Below are 12,812 nucleotides of genomic sequence, written 5' to 3'. Positions count from 1 at the left end.
TACAGTTTTTACTCTGTATGATATTTTACATCATATTTTTTGCATTTTCATGCACTGTATTTCCTTCAGGAAATGCTTTTCTAGTTGTTATTCTTCTTCCGGCCAAATTTGACGTTCAAAGGCTCTAAAACCACTGAACCGTTCGACGTCATTCAACCACTCCTACAAAGGTCTTGTAACGGAGATTTGTTCTATGGTTTTTCACATTTGCGAAGTTTATACTTTTTTAGATATTTATGATAAAAGAGCAAGAAATTCTCATAGAGTTAACATTGACCGCCGTGGCGGCAACTTTTAGCATTATGACGTGACCTGCAGCTGAAAACAGTCAACAGCTGAACGCGAGCTACTAGGCCTACTACCACTAGAGCTGTGAATCTTCTGAACGTCTTCGCCTGCTGTGCCGTGGTCACTTTATTTGCTTGTAAAACTCTCATTCAGAGGCACATTTCTCTAATTACAGACAAGGTAAGTGTTCCGGTTTTTGGTATTTGAGTCATTTATGTCGTCAAACATTATGTAACGTTAGCGTTTATGAAATGATGGGTCACAAATAACTAAACTAACTGTTGTATACTTACGAATAGTAATTACATTTCTTACCACTAGGTGGAGTCTATGCTTTTAGATAGTTAGTTTTGCACTGCCTCCTTGAAAATGTGTTCTAGGGAAGTCTCCTATAAGAAGAATGTGCTGTTCCACTAGCGCTCTTATACTACAGCATTCATGTGATTACATTTCATATAAAAGCTACCACTCGGTACAACATCCTTTGTGGTCCTGGTTATTATACAAGTTACCACATATTTTTGGCGACGAGGTGAACTGGAATTGTTTTTCTATCGCGTTTTGTTTTCAGTGTTAGTTAAACACAGTGTGCTAGCTAGCAAACTTGCGACTATCTTCATGAGTGGAAGCTCGAGCAGTGCAGAGGAGCACGGTGAAGAGAGAATCAGAGCGCCAGTGGCTGTAGAGGAGCGACAAGGACAAGGAGAAGAGCACAGTATTCAAATGGCTACGTTTGGGACTATCGGTGAATTTGTGGAAGGAGACGAGGACTGGACAGAGTATGAGGAAAGGTTGGGACACTTTTTCGCTGCAAATGGAATTGCAGAGGAGGCTAGAAAGCGCGCCATTCTCCTGAGTGTGTGTGGAGCTAAGACTTATAAGCTGATAAGGAACTTAGCTACACCGAAGAAACCGGGGGAAATTGAATATACTGAACTGGTCAAGCTCGTCGGGAATCACCACAATCCAAAACCGTCAGTAATAGTCCAACGTTTCAAATTTCACAGCCATTTTCGGAAGTCAGGTCAGTCTGTAGCTAATTTTGTTGCAGAATTGCGGCAACTGTCAGAACAGTGTGATTTTAAGGACGTCTTAGATTACATGCTCCGTGACAGATTAGTATGCTGCATTAATAATGACGCCATACAGCGCCGTTTGCTGGGGGAAACTCCACCACTGACTTTCTAGAAAGCGCTAGAAATATTGTTCGTATTGGAAATGGCGGCAAATAATGCCAAAGACATTCAAAAGGGTCAGGCTGGATCACAGTCAGTGGCTGTGCACCACGTGAACAAAGAGGCTGCAAAGTCATCAAAGAAAGTGGAATGTTTTAGGTGTGGAGGGCTAATGACTGTAAATTTAAAGAAACGATTTGTCATACCTGCAGTAAAAAAGGACACTTAGCTAAAAAGTGCAGGAGTGCTAAAAATAAGGCTAAGAATGAAACATGGAAAGCCCGACAGGCTCAAGCACACACACATCACGTCAAGGAAGATGACGGAGAGGCCGCGTGTGCATTCAACATGTTTACAGTGGACACTGATGAGGGACCACCTATGCCCTACTATGCAACAGTGACTGTTGAAGGACAAGACATTAAGTTTGAGGTTGATTCTGGGGCTACAGCATCGGTCATCAGTGAGGAGACCTACAGGAGGACATGGGGACATAAGCCACCTCCTATTAAGCCTTTGAATCTCAAACTAAGGACATACACGGGTCAGGCCATACCTCATTTGGGGGTGTTACATGTGAACATTTCAGTAGGAAGTCAGAGGGCTGAAGGCAGACTAGTCATAGCTAAAGGTAGTGGGCCTAGTCTTTTGGGCCGTGACTGGCTACGCAAAATTAAGCTAAATTGGCATGAGATCAAGTATGTGTTCAGAGACGAACTGGGCACACTAAAGGGAGTCACTGTGAAGCTCCATGTAGATCCTGATGCAGCGCCACGTTTCTTCAAGCCCAGAGTGGTGCCCTATGCAATGAAAAGCAAAGTGGAGGAGGAGCTGGAACGCTTACAGGCGCTGGGCATCATTGAGCCTGTCCAGTTTTCAAGGTGGGCAGCACCTATCGTTCCCGTGTTGAAGCCTGATGGAACCGCAAGGATCTGTGGTGACTATAAAGTTACTGTGAATCAAGTCTCAAAGCTGGAGGAGTATCCGTTGCCACGGGTGGATGACCTGTTCGCAACACTGGCTGGAGGTAAACTGTTCTCAAAGCTTGATATGAGCCACGCTTACCAGCAGCTACTTCTTGATGAGAAATCAAAAGAATTTGTCACAATAAACACACACAAAGGATTATTCAAGTACAATCGCCTAGTGTTTGGAGTAGCGTCCAGTCCCGCTATTTTTGTGGACACTGGACAATGGACACTCTATTGCAAGGGATTCCTCATGTAGCCGCATATTTAGACGACATTTTAATAACGGGGGCTACTGAGGCTATGCACATTGAAAACCTAGAGCAGGTACTAAAGAGACTCTCAGATGCAGGGCTGCGTCTGAAACGTGGAAAGTGTGTGTTTATGGCACCAAGTGTGACGTATCTGGGACATACAATCACAGCAGAGGGTCTTCGCCCAGTGGAGGACAAAGTGAGGGCTATCAAGGACGCCCCAAGCCCAAAGAACGTCACAGAACTCCGCTCGTTTCTAGGCATGGTGAATTACTATGGGAAGTTCCTGCAGGATCTATCAAAAGTGTTAGCACCTCTGTACAAGCTGCTGCACAATGACACAAAGTGGCAGTGGGGTGCGGAGCAGGAGAAAGTGTTTAAGGAGGTGAAAGAGCTCCTTCATTCAGCAAAACTGTTAGTTCACTATGATCCCGATAAAGACATTGTTCTCTCATGTGACGCGTCGCCTTATGGGGTGGGGGCGGTCCTCTCGCATGTTATGGAAGACGGCTCAGAGAAACCTGTTGGATTCGCCTCACGGACGCTGACGGCTGCAGAGAAAGGTTATTCACAGTTGGACAAAGAAGGTCTTGCTATTGTTTTTTTTGTAAAAAAGCGTTTTTCATCAGTATTTATATGGACGTGTTTTCAAAATCCACACTGACCATAAACCACTGATGAGTCTGTTCAGTGAAACACGCTGCATTCCGCCGCTAGCGTCAGCCAGAATCCAACGGTGGGCACTAATCTTGTCAGCCTACCAGTACACAATAGTATACAGAGCTGGAAAAGACAACGCAAACGCTGATGCGTTGAGTCGCCTGCCATTGCCGGAGGCGCCTGTCTCAACATGCGTACCTCCAGAGACTGTCTTTTCATTAGAGAAATTGTCAGAGACACCTGTGAAGGCAGCCCAGGTCAAGCAGTGGACAGAGAGAGACCCAGTGCTGTCCAAAGTAAAGACTTTCCTGTTGCAGAGCTGGCCCAGTGTGGTTGTCAGTGAGGAACTGAAACCATATGCCAAACGCAAGACAGAACTCAGCCTGCAGGATGGCTGCATATTCTGGGGTTCGAGGGTAGTTGTACCTCCCCCAGGACGCTCACACATCGTGGAAGAACTACATGAGACCCATCCAGGAGTGTCACGAATGAAGAGCCTGGCGAGATCCTACGTCTGGTGGCCAAGAATGGATTTAGACCTGGAGAACAAGGTAAAGGCATGTACACAATGTCAGTCAAATCAACACATGTCGCCACCAGCCCCTTTGCAGCCATGGGAGTGGCCAGACCACCCCTGGTCAAGGCTACATCTGGACTTTGCTGGTCCGTTCATGGGGCAGATGTTCCTCATAATAGTGGATGTGCACTCCAAGTGGATAGACGCTCACATCATGAGCAACATAACAGCCCCCTTAACCATAGACAAGCTCAGACAAGTGTTCGCAATCCACGGGTTGCCAGATGCAGTAGTCACAGATAATGGTCCGACGTTTACCAGTGAGCTGTTTGGTGAGTTTATGGAACAGAATGGCATCCGACACATTCGTACAGCTCCTTTCCACCCAGCCTCGAATGGATTGGCAGAGAGAGCTGTCCAGACAGTGAAGGAGGGTCTAAAAAGGATGAAAGGTCAGCACCAGACTTTCACGTTTCCTGTTTAAATATCGCCTTACACTGCAAACCACTACTGCACGTACTCCAGCAGAGATGTTGATGGGACGTAGGCCTAAGTCAAAGTTGGACCTGCTGCGCCCAGACACTAAGGCTACTGTGCTGAGAAAGCAGGAAAGACAGAAGGAAGGTCACGATCAACATGCACGACAGAGACAGCTGAAACCAGGTGACAATGTCTACGTTAAGAATTTCAGCAATAACTCTAATCAGCAATGGCTGCCGGGGGTTATCTTGACACAAAGAGGTCCTCTCTCCTACGTCGTAGAACTGACTGATGGACGAGTGTTCCGCAGACATCAGGACCACGTACGCCTGCGTCATGATACAGGCCCAGAGGTCAGTAGCACCTCAGAGTTCCCCTTGGTGAGTACTGGGGAAGCTTCACCAGAGGAAAAGTCACTTGAAGAAATGTCTGTGCCCCCGGGAGAGGATGGACAATTGATCACAGACACACAGACCCCTCTTGTGACTCTTATACCAGATCCACCCAAAACACCTACACCAGCTGTGCCAGCAACAGCACCGGAGATAGTTCGCAGGTCACAGCGTGATTGGAAGCCTCCAGATAGACTGAATGTTTAATTAATCTGAATGTGTTCAGTGGAATGTGAATTTGCTAGATTGTAAGAGTATGCCAAATAATATGATTTGTGTTTTGAAGAAGTATAATGAGTTAATGTGTAAGATAGAAATGACACCACATTAGTTTAAATTTTCCAGTTTATTTGCATTGGGAGAATTTTGGAATTTAGTAGGGGAGGAGTGTTGTATACTTACGAATAGTAATTACATTTCTTACCACTAGGTGGAGTCTATGCTTTTAGATAGTTAGTTTTGCACTGCCTCCTTGAAAATGTGTTCTAGGGAAGTCTCCTATAAGAAGAATGTGCTGTTCCACTAGCGCTCTTATACTACAGCATTCATGTGATTACATTTCATATAAAAGCTACCACTCGGTACAACATCCTTTGTGGTCCTGGTTATTATACAAGTTACCACACTAACGTTATAACGTTAGGTAACGTTAGTGAAATAGTTGACGTTACTTGCTGCGTTGATATGTATTATGTAAGGAAACCCACTGTTAATCAACGTTAATATGTCGTCAACATTACAGTGACCGATTAGCTGTAGGTTTCGATAGCTAACGACAATCAAACGTAATGCACTAACGTTACATTTGTTCATTAGGCCTACCTACCAGGAGCTTTTTAACTAGAACGTTAACGTAAACCAGAGATGTAGGCCTACAGATACTAGGCTCTGGTTCTATTCAACATCAGGTCACTTTCCACAGGTGTATAGAATCAAGCACCTAGAATAGATTATGAATGCAGACTTCGTGGTGCTTGATTATAGCCTAGGGCTAGGCTGTGTGAAGGGACCAGGGGCCTGTACTACGAAGGGAGCTTAACCTACCCAGATGTAACCCAGGGTTACTTTGTTAAACCAGGGTTGACAAAACCTGGTTATCTTAAGTGGTGTTAATCGGCACTACGACGCTGATTATGAAGTTGATTTGTTGAGCCGGGGTTAACCTGTGCGCATTCACATAAAAGGGGCGGGTTGCAGCGCAAGTCACCACTTTCAATGATGACGTGATCACCTTATTTTACGGATGAGGAATGCACAATTATTATGACAAGTTATGAGGAATTAAAACCCACTCTACAAAAATCAAATACGTCGGCAGTGAGCAAAGCAAGGCTGTTGGCAACGTATTACAGATCGGGTAGCCTAAATGCCTAAAAGTAAAGTTTTATTCCCACATGTTCTTCAAATATGTGTTACGGAGGATTAGTAGCTTGCGGAATGTCTGAAATGAGTTGAAATAATTAAATAGCCTAATTTGAGTTCATAGAAAGGCCTACAGATGCAACCCAATTCAGAAGTGGGCATATAGATTACAGTAATAAGGATAATTGAATGTTTAAGTAACCCCCATTGACTGATTTAGTCTATGTCTAATCCTGTGAACATTTCAGATGCAACACCATTGCCAACGCACATGGCAGCAGGTGAAAATTAAACACAAAAACATTATTCAGAATAGTAGGTTTATATAGTTATAGCTTTCATTAATATTTCTTAATTATGAAATCATGTAGGCCTAGCTTATAGCCTTCACTTGGCCTCTGTTTTACAGCTAACAAGAAACAGGTGTCTTCGAACACTACTGTAGGAGGAAAGGCACCAGAGTGTTTTACAGTAGCAGAGGAGTTGGCCATCGCAAATAATAGTGGAAGGCCGATTATGGAGGGGGTTGAGGGAGGCATTCGGTCGGATTCTGGTGCTGTGGAAATGTGTAGCCTTTATGTGCAGGGTACAGTAATATGACAATCAATTCAACAAGTTTGTTAAAATGGTGATTTTTATTTATTAGTCCTACTGTAGGCCATGTCCGATTTATTTTAGGCTATTCTTGCTCAGATGTTCAGCATACTGTAGGCCTATGTCCGATTTATTTTCGGACATACAGTATTCTTGCATCACCGATTGAATACATGAATGTCCACGTACGGGCATTGCTATGAGACGTCTTCCTTGATCATCTGACAAGGTAACGAATTCCCTCGGCTGACAATCTATATCTTCATAGAGAATATCGTCCGGGTAGGCTATATATATTTTCTGTCTCTAAAACCCCTCGCCCTGCGAAGAGAGTCCCTCACGATTTGCGCTCCAATGTCGTATGGATCATTTAGGTACGCCGACATGTCTCGGGAGAAATTGTTAGTGGAGGGGTGGTAGCCTACTTATAAAGGGTGTGGTTAACGGATACCTCGGGTTAACCAAGAACATAACCTGGTCGGAGCAGGTTTGAGATGCAGCGTAAATTGCCATGGCAGCTACCTCGGTTAAAACCTATCCACCTTTCGTAGTACGGGTTAATCGGGAAGTTACGCCACACGTGATCAAGTTACTCTCGAAGTTACCCAGATAAGCTAACCCAGCTTCGTAGTACAGGCCCCTGATGAAACCCATCATGGGTTTCATTCATGGTATGAATAACGTTAGCTAACGTTACTTGTTGATGGTCATAACGTTATAGCTTATAACTTTAGTTAAAGTTAACAAATATATGCTCCTGTTTTTATTTTAACAAATGTTTAACGTTGTACACCGCTTGTTTGTGTATCAAATAGGCCAGGCTACGTTTCATTCTACACTCCTGATTCTTACGTAGCCTAAGTAAACACCATCACGGTATACTATAGTTTGTCTATTGATGGGTTTCATCAGGTCCCTTTCAACAGACAATCAAGCACCTAGATTATGAATGCATTGGTGCTTTATTAATACTCCTGTGGAAAGGGACCGTATGAAAGCCATGGATAGGCTACTGCTAGGAAATGGACAATACGACTAAAGTCTTGTTAAAACACACAACAGAAGTTCAGCTGTACCGTTTGTGTAGTCAACATAGGCTACAATGTTTACTTGGCCTACTCATTTCTGCATTGTTCTGGTGTATAAATTAAAGTGTAGCCTGGCACGTGAATCAAACTTTCCAGTTGTAGTACATTGTAATCTGTAGGAAAAAATGTGGCTGACAGACCTTGCAAGCTGTTTAAATTATAGCAGTTGGTTATCAAGATACTTAGTATCAGAATGATCCGTCCTTACTCATATGATTATCAACAGCAACAACAGACCCTTTGCCTGCAAAGTTTTCTAAGCTGTTTACGTTTTATATTTAAAAAAAAATATGATTAGCTATCACCTATACTAAAACTGAAAACAATAAAACACAGAATTCTGCTTTGTTTGCAATTTAATATTATAGGCTAGTATTTAACTACCAGTAGCTTGATGGTGCAACAATTGTATTGTAGGCCTACTCTACCTTTTTTGTTTAATTGTCCTAGAATTGTTGAGAGAATTGTTTAAAAAGCTTAAACTGTTTACCATGTTAGTCGTTAGGTTATAATGAGTCATCCTAATGTAATGTAACAACTTCACTTAAATACCTTAGTTGTATTGAACAATTGTACAATTGCAGACATTCCTTGTTTTGGTATAACTGTTAAACTTGTTTGCTTTTGCCTTTTAGGTTCCAGACCAGACCAGACCAGTGGTGATGACCGTGTATGACATTACGCGTGTGCCTGTCTGTGTGCACACCTGTCAACCATACATCTCTGACAATGTTGCTAGCAACATACCTACTAACATACATTCTTACAAACATGTGATCATATCTCAACATATCTGCACATACCATTTAACCATATTGAGACTTATCTGAGATCTACACTGAGACATTCTGAGATATATATCACTAACTATATGGAACATGTATACCTGTGAATCATATTTGTCAACCATTCATACCTTTAATCATACCTGTGCTGTAACATCTGTGAAACATAGCTGTGCTGTTAGACCTCTCTTAGATGCTGTTAGACCTGAGCTGTGCTGTGTGAAAAAAAAAGATTCTAACCTAAGTTCTGTCTAAAACTGATCATCTGAAGGGCTGACTCTTTTATTCTTCAGTGTATATATCACCATCAAATTTGACCTAATACCATTAACTGAGGCCTCTAGCTGTTGCTGCCAGTTCAGAGTTACCACTGATAAATAGATCTGTCTTAGGATAATATGATTGGCATTATCAAGTTCTGTATATATAATATACACAACTGTGATTTTTACTTCAAGCTTACATTGGTAAGTGTTCATTAGTGTATTCTGAGTATCATTCTTCTGTATTAAAACAAAGAATGTTGAATATTGAATTGACAATTTATTTTTACTGACTGTCATATACTCTAAGCTAACCAAGTAAGTGGTTTTCAAGAATACTGTAAGACTATGTAATCTGAATAATCATACTGTAAGTAATATAATGTTATACACAGCAGCTTTTTTGCATTTACATGCAATGGTAATTCCCTGGAATTGCATTTTCTAGTTTTGAATGTTGCCTTTTAGGCTACTTATTTTATTTCACATTAAACATTAGGCCTGATAATTGGGGTCAAAACAGATCTAATTCTTTGGAGGGGGTCAGTTGAGGTCATGCTCTAAGTAGCAAAGAATGGTGTGGATAGCAGGGGATTTGTGGTCCAGTAATCTCTGTTGAGAACTAACACGGCCAAAAAGAGATCAAATTCAGTTATCGCGGTGTACACCCACTTTGCCAGCTTTCCAACACAGTTGAACTTCTCCGTCCCTCAGTTGTGCCTGGGCATAGTCGTGGTCTATGTCACATACAGTAGTATCCACAGTGGAGGAAGTGATAAACATTTTAAAAACACTTGACCTCCGTCGGATTGTCAGGGTGCTTTCTAACCCCTGACACAGACCTGGTAAAGTTGACACTTTTCGGACAAAAGTTTCCTTCCCTCCAGTTGACATCCCAGTCATCCAGTGTCCTCCGACACCTCATCCTCCAGAGCTGTCAAATTGTCAGGTAACTCCTCGTCAGAGGAGTCACTTTCCTTAAGGTGCAGGTTCAGGTTCAATGTCCACATCAGAGTCCGCATTGGATGTAAAGATAGCCCTGATCTCTTCATTGAAATATGCCATGACTAATCTAATATATGGGTCATTCCGTGTAAAATCAGATAAGGTTGTTGCTGTACTGTCTCACATTTTGTTCAAATCTTGTCTATTTCTATTTCTACTTCTTCTAAATTCAAAGATTATTTGCCATCGTGAGCACCTCACAAGATGTGCGTTTACCATCATCAAACAAATCTTGTCTATATCATCAATGGGTCTTAAAACCAAGGCCTGTGAAATATTTTTGTGCAAAACTTATGTCTTCATATCTTTTCTTTCATTTTTACAGCTTGAAAAACATCAGCTTGAAAAACAACAGCATGCTACATAACAATTATAGTTTTCGGGTTGTCTCTCAATCTCCATTAGGCTAAGATCTAACTTGAACGTAATGCTACTCCATTAATTGGGAACGCGTCTGAGCACGCATGAGAGGGATAGAAAGAGTGAACGGTTTTGACTGGCTTGTCATTGTTGATAATTGATATCTACTTTTTAATATAAGAAACTTTTAAAAGGAAATCATGAAGGCAACAAAGACGAGGCTGGAGGAGATTGCACAGTTATCCGGTTCCCTCTAGCCTAATGGCCCGTTATAAACTGAGAGCCAGAGCATTTTGACATTTTGGCTGCACTAACTGTGATTTGGAAAATGGACAAAAGTATAATGTGGTCTTTGCCTTTGTGTAATGGGACTGGTGAGTCTTGAAGTCTTCAATAATCTATTTCCCTTAAACTAAGCATTCACATGAAGCACAATATATACCGATTGAAACACATTCCACTCAGATAGGTGGCTAGGCTCGTATATTACTTTTAATTGCAAATAGCAATTAAACAGAGGTTTGTGTTTGTGTATGTAGGTGTGCTTGTATGTGTGGGTGCATGTGTGTGAGGGTGTGTGTATGTGCATTTATGTGTTTGTGTGCGTGTGCGTTATATTTACCAATAACCTAACCCATATTTTACAATAATGCATACAGAACTGGTTCCTTCCTTCAAAATACTGTAGGGGACTAGTGAATCACCATCATTTCACAATGTTAACAAACATTAAATGTAAAGTATATTTATATATTATATAGTATAGTAGTAGTAGCTGTTGTTGCATATATATATATATATATATATATATATATATATATATATATATTTAGTGGTTATATATATATATATACACATTTTATACAACCCCACCCCCATCTTGCCTGTTCATAATTCTGAGAAATTCATGTTCATTGTATGCATGTGTGTGTGTACGTGTTTATGTGTCTGTGTGTGTGTGCGTGCATGTGCTTGTGTGTGTGCGCCTGTGTGTGTGAATGTACATGCATGCGTACATATGGGCAGCCGTGGCCTACTGGGGGCAGCCGTGGCCTACTGGTTAGCACTTCAGATTTGTAACCGGAGGGTTGCCGGTTCGAACCCCAACCAGTAGGCACGGCTGAAGTGCCCTTGAGCAAGGCACCTAACCCCTCACTGCTCCCCGAGCGCCGCTGTTGTTGCAGGCAGCTCACTGCGCCGGGATTAGTGTGTGCTTCACCTCACTGTGTGTGTGCTGAGTGTGTTTCACTAATTCACGGATTGGGATAAATGCAGAGACCAAATTTCCCTCATGGGATCAAAAGAGTATATATACTTATACTTATATGTCCACTGTGTGTGTATGTGTCATACGTATGATTACTGTGAATGTATGTGTGTGCGTGTGTATCTGTTTATGCACATGTGTGCATATGGAATGGGTTAACATGACCCCTGGAGGCAAAAATACACAAAAAAGTGGTCATCCTAGGCCCTACGTTTCCCAAGATATTCACAGAAATATCTGTTGGTGTACAGTCACTAAATGTACACATACATTAATTTATTGTATGGCCCCCCCATGAACGAAAGTCCATGGCATGCATTCAGAAGGTGTCATAATGATCCTACACTTTCAATTTCGTGCAGTTTTGACCATGTCAGCCAGAGATATTGTGATTACAACATCTCATTTTTGCTTTTTCATTTTTAACTAGGTGGCGCGATAAATGAAATGAGTGGTTATGGGATGGGTTGACATGGTCCCTTAAGACCAACATATAACAAAAAGGTGGTCCTCCTAAGCCCTACAATTCTCGAGATATTCACAGAAAACTGTGTCCGCCCTACCCTCCTTTCGGGGGTCCAGTCCGGCAGGGGGGCGACGGATCAAAACAAAAAACTATGGTTCCATGCTATCCTTGTGGGGCTACATAACCACCAAGTTTTGTGCACCCCGGTCTTTCAGTGTCCCGGGAATCCTTGACGGAAAATTACTCATGCGAAAAAAAAGGAAGAAAAAAACTATTACTAAACCTATATGACCGCCGCTTCACTGCGTGACGGTCATAATAATACAAAACATTCAGATAACAATATATGATTGCTTTGCGCATCAAAAAAAGCTAAAAACACAATGGACCTCCAATAAAACATAGAAATAGAATTAATAGAATGTGATATACTAATATGTTGTATAAAATGACTCATAATTTTACTTTACAGATTACTTAAACAAATTAAACAAATAATTTATAAAAATGTTTTTAAAGAGCCTAGAAAGAATACCTTGGATGATGAGGGAAAGGCTGCTCCAGGCCTTAGGAGCCAAAACTGCAAGTGCATGGTCCCCTTTGGACACTGGAAGAGCCATATATATGGTGTGCATGTGTGCAAGCGTTTTTGCATGTGTGTTTGAAGAATGCATCTGTTCTGCGCAAGCTTTAAAAGCAAAAAAGTACAAAACCAGCTCACTGACTCATAAGAAATAGTGATGGCTTTCCACAAACCTTGAGATCCTGTCACCGAGGTGAATGACTCACTGACTCTGTAAGGTGTTAGGATTTTAAAAATCATGAATCATTTGAGAGCACATCCATCCATCTTTGCCCACAGTGGCTAAGCAGTGTAATAATCAGGAT

At 41.9% G+C, this 12,812-nt stretch overlaps 1 pseudogene; it reads left to right on the top strand.

The window, feature by feature from the left end:
• Positions 1 to 906: 906 nt before the first annotated feature.
• Positions 907 to 4,941, top strand: LOC125306542 (annotated as a pseudogene).
• The last annotated feature ends 7,871 nt before the right edge of the window (positions 4,942 to 12,812 follow it).

The sequence above is a fragment of the Alosa alosa genome, chromosome 13, assembly GCF_017589495.1.
Source record: "Alosa alosa isolate M-15738 ecotype Scorff River chromosome 13, AALO_Geno_1.1, whole genome shotgun sequence".
NCBI classification, from domain to species: Eukaryota; Metazoa; Chordata; class Actinopteri; order Clupeiformes; family Clupeidae; genus Alosa; species Alosa alosa.
Note: the sequence above shows the minus strand (reverse complement) of the source record. Positions and strands in the feature narration are given on the sequence as shown.